Source organism: Procambarus clarkii, chromosome 2 (assembly GCF_040958095.1).
Source record: "Procambarus clarkii isolate CNS0578487 chromosome 2, FALCON_Pclarkii_2.0, whole genome shotgun sequence".
Lineage (NCBI taxonomy): Eukaryota > Metazoa > Arthropoda > Malacostraca > Decapoda > Cambaridae > Procambarus > Procambarus clarkii.
In genome coordinates, this window is record NC_091151.1 from 31,157,888 (window position 1) to 31,162,923 (window position 5,036).

Below are 5,036 nucleotides of genomic sequence, written 5' to 3' on the forward strand. Positions count from 1 at the left end.
GTTTCTTAATTGCTCTACCGCTGTAGGAGCTCACTATACACTTGATCACTGCGTTTGCGTACACTTCTGTGACAAAAAACTATGTTTCTTGTCTCGGTGACCCTTCAATGTCTCGAGATAATTGATGTTATTCGCGGACCCTACGGACACAACGTGTGACTCTCTCCAGAGCTGAAATGTGTGTGTGTTTGTGTGTGTGTGTTTGTGTGTGAGTGTGTGTGTGTGTGTGTGTGTGTGTGTGTGTGTGTGTATATGTGTGTGTGTGTGTGTGTGTGTGTGTGTGTGTGTGTGTGTGTGTGTGTGTGTGTGTGTGTGTGTGTGTGTGTGTGTGTGTGTGTGTTTAAAGGTATGTATTAAATAATATTTAGTGTGGTGTGTGTCTAAATGAGTTTGTGAATCAAGCAATCCAATACCTAATATGTGCTAATTTAGGCCTCGTTTTATATATATATATATATATATATATATATATATATATATATATATATATATAATATTTTACTAGGGAAGGAAAATCCGGTTTGTTTTATTCTCTAGTTTTTTTCAACAATAAATAGTACATAGGCGAACGAACGGTTTGGCTGGGTAAGTTTAGCGTTGTGGCGGCCATTTTCTCTGGTGGGCATTGGGCGGGGGGTGGGGGGGGGAGGAGGGTGGTCTTTGGTGAGGGTAGTTATGTTTGGGCCTCGGTTGTGGGGTAGGATGTTGGTAGGGGGGGCCGAGGGAGCAGCAGAGGGGGGAATGAGGGGTGGGGGGACTGAATGGCATGGGGTTGCCAGTTTAGTGATTAAGATAATAATTTTTAGAGATAGGTTATATATGGAAAGGTGTTCATGAAGGAATAAGAAAAGTGTTTCGAACTGATGTAAGTATATGAGTTATAGTGATTCATGTTAGAAGGAAAATACGTACTTAAAAAGGTGTAGAGATTTGTAGTTGACTTTATTTGCTTAATAATGTTTTAATTAACGGTAAAGGACCATTGGGGATAGATATTCAACATCATATTGAGTGGACAAGTTTTAGTAGGCAGGCAGGCAGAGAAAGAGAATGGACTAATAAATAGGTATACAATTTTTGTCTCGAATGGTATACTTTAATAATCATAGGTACATATTTCAAAGTGCGACATTCTTGCGCGCGCGCACACACACAAAACCACACACACACACACACTCACTGAAAGGAATCTTTCAGAACATTATATACCAAATATGTCAGACCAATCCTAGAGTATGCAGCTCCAGCATCGGGTCCATATGTAGTCAAGCATAAGACTAAACTGGAAAAGATTCAAAGGTTTGCCACCACACTAGTACCCGAGGTAAAAGGTATGAGCTACGAGGAGCGACTACGGGAATCAAGACTCACTTCATTGGAAGACAGAAGAGTTAGGGGGCACATGATCACCACATTAAAGATTCTCAAGGGAATTGATAGGGTAGTTAAAGACAGGCTATTTAACTTAAGGGCACACGCACTAGGGGACACAGGTGGAAACTGAGTGCCCAAATGAGCCACAGAGTTATTAGAAAGAACTTTTTTTAGTGTCAGAGTGGTTGACAAATGGAATGCATTAGGAAGTGATGTGGTGGAGGCTGACTCCATGCACAATTTCAAGTGTAGATATGATAGAGCCCAATAGGCTCCAACCTGTACACCTGTTGATTGACGGTTGTGAGGCGGGACCAAAGAGCCAGATCTCAACCCCCGCAATCACAATAAGGTGAGTACAACTAGGTGAGTACACACAAACTCATTGTTATTTTTTTCTGGAACACAACCCGACAAACCGTTTAACAACCAGGTACCTACTCACTGCTTCGTGAAGAGAATCGTTCTGTTAAGGATTGGTGCCTAGTCAATCCGCTCTTCCCGGCTAGACAGGATATGAACCAAGGCGAAATCGCTTGAGAAGCGCGAGATGAGTGCCTTGCCACTGATCCACAGGGACTGTCCAAATATGAATGCCATCAGCAGCACTAGCAGTTGAGTAGTGTGGTTGAGGACTACGGCGACGCGCGCGGCACCTGCCAGGTGGCACTCCCCTTCAGGTGAGTGCCAGCCGACAGGTGCCGCGCGCGTCGTCGTAGTCCTCAGGGGTTTTGGGGAATTTCCCGGAAGTTTTGGCGCGTTTCGGACGCGTGTGAGCGTCGGGTGTTTGGGTATGTGGACAGGAAAGAGTGGAGGTACTGTTGATGAGTGCCAGGTGGTGCGCGTCGCCGTAGTCCTCAAGTTTTTTTCGGGGAATTTCCCGGAAGTTATGGCGCGTGTCGGAGGTAATTGGAGCGCGTCGCTCCAGTCCTCAGGGGTTAAGGTAAGTGGTCAGGAAATATTGGAGTTCTTGTTGTGTGAGAGTAAGTGGTGGAGTAAGAGGAATGAGAGAAATGAATATGTGTGTTTAGCAAGTGATAGAGTAAGAAAATAGAAGGAAGATGGAGGAAGGAGTAAAAGAGTTGATCGTGAGTTAGTGTGTAGAGGAGAAGGCAACACAGTCTGTTATGGAGCTTCCCCTTCGTCTGGAGAGAGTGCTCTGGGCCGTTATGTGGTTAGACATACCATTAGCCCCCCTACAGGAAGTCGCAAGTGTTGAGGGGTGAGAGAGCACTCTCCTGCGGAACTGGGGGCCATTTGTCTAAAAGGTTTTCGTTGTCTTTAGAAGAGTGTTGATGTTCGTCCCACGACGACTTCCCATACACTGTGGATTCCGGTAAGGAGGCGCGAGGTACTTACTCCTGCCGACAGACAGACAGACCCTCACCTGTCACCCATCAATCACTTCTCATTTGACCCAGGTCGTTTCACTCCCCTCACACACAAACGCCCCGCCAGTTCCCTGCGAGACTTCATCCGCTACACACGCGTCATACAGCTCCATGTCATGGAAAGGCGAAGCTCTACAGCATGCATGAAATGCGGAGTGTTTTATATTCCATCACCGAATCAAGTGTGTCGACTGCAATGCGCTAGCTGTGAAAAACCGCCCCTAGGACATTACGACATCAAATGCAAGCGATGTCAGCAGATTTTCTGTGATAACCGTGAGTGTTATTCTTATTTAATATTCCACAGTTCATTTTATGTCATCCACAGGTGAAATATCGCGTGTAAACTACTATAGTGTGAGAATATTTTCTCATTCGAGCTATTACATTCCACACAGTTAAATATGTTCTTTCCAATTTCAGTTTACAAAACCGTGAAGTGTCCATATTGCTCACCCGCCCCGCGAGGAGGTCATCGCCGGAATGAAACTTCACATAAACGTAGGTAGCATATAAAATACACTTCTCGTATCTGTATTTCATCCACTTGCAAGCGAACACACATGCATAATAATAAACATATTTTTCCCCATTCACCCGTGCTGAATATCATTTGTTCCATTTCAGGTTATAATCCATACCTCAATCGACGGAGGGAACAGATCGACGTCATCGAGCCTATACCCCATTCCTCACACACTGAGCTAAGGAGTGCTCATCTCACTCGCGGCCACCCCCCGCCCCTTCATCAAGGTCAGCCACCCCGACAGATGGGGGGCTACGAGACCGTATCGCCCCCTGTTAACACGATGTTACGAATTCATACACACTCACCTGCTCAACCCCTTCACCAGGACATAAGTAAGTTATTATTACTGTCTGATTTCAGTCTATTTCCTAAACATATTAATCCACACTAGTCTGTTCCCTAGCCTCATAATATTATATATATATATATATATATATATATATATATATATATATATATATATATATATATATATATATATATATATATATATATATATATCATGCATTCATTCATTCTTTCTAGAGATATATATGGTTCATTCTTTCTAGAGATAATATGTTTTCTTTTTTTTACAGACGACACACCGCTGTGCATAGATTTGGCATCCAGCGACAGCTGCAGCAGCAGTGGCAGTGAGAGTGACACAGCAGGGCGGGCAGTAGCCACTTCCGGCTCTCACAGGGAGGGGAGGAGGACTCGTTCACCCGCCCACTCAACCCCCCGTTCCTCCCTCAGCCCCATACCCCAATCAAACAGCGACAGCTATGACAGCAGCAGCAGCAGCATCAGCAGCAGTGGTGAGAATCGTACCATTTTCATCTCAGACAGTGACTCAGACATCTGCTCAGCAGACCGTGACCTTGACCCGCCAGCGTCTGTCAATTCTGACTTGTTAGCACCGTCTGGCGTAGTAGCTGAGCCAGCGGTCTCACCCATTCATCTCGGAGGGGGAGGGTTATCACCACCCCCCACCCCTCCCAGCCCTATCCCTTCACCCCCTCCACCTCTTTCCCCCTCTCCTCCACCTGCGCTAGAAATTCAACCTCAGTTGCTGGATCGAATTGACAACTATAACGGCGCCTATGTCCGGCTTTCATTCTCCATACCAGAACATGTTAACACCTCCCCAGGACTCTATCTGCGAACATACAGGGATTTTTTCGTTAATGAGATACGCGCCCTCTTCTCTCCACAACACCCATTCCTCCTAATTTACCCAGACATCACTCTAATTGTGAGAAATTTAAATGTACAACAAGACGGTGAGGATAATCTATTGGATCCTATAAATAACGACGGCTTTCCCATACGAGGTGAGGGGCAAAGAATTTCTCTAGAGGAAGTAGAAACTCTTATTGATTTTTGGGCTGATGAATTGACAGAGAAAATATGCCAGTATCTGGAAGCGAAGGAAGGGTCCAATGTCTTGGTTGAGCGACTCACCGGGTTTTACATTAACTGTGGTCAGATTGAACATCCGATAAGATTAGGCTCGCATGTAGACTATCCTGAAGGCGTGCGTGGAAAGCAGTTGGTTTTCAATCCAGAGGGAGAGGCTGATATTTGCCTTATGCAGTGTGTTGCTGCTTATAAATGTTTAGCTAAGGGAATGCGACTAGGTAATATTCGCGCTAGATCTGTGAATGCTAGTTGGTGTCTCAGACACATGAAATGGCCAGCAGATGTCAATTCTGCAGTAACATTCGAGGATATTCACAAGGTAGAGAAAATGAATAAAG

The 5,036-nt window shown here is 45.0% G+C and overlaps 1 long non-coding RNA gene across 1 annotated transcript; it reads left to right on the forward strand.

Moving 5' to 3' along the window:
- Window positions 1-2,677: 2,677 nt before the first annotated feature.
- Window positions 2,678-3,607, forward strand: LOC138367037 (uncharacterized). The gene is made up of 3 exons (XR_011229302.1): window positions 2,678-3,041; window positions 3,189-3,266; window positions 3,393-3,607. It is a non-coding gene; the product is annotated as an uncharacterized lncRNA (long non-coding RNA).
- The last annotated feature ends 1,429 nt before the right edge of the window (window positions 3,608-5,036 follow it).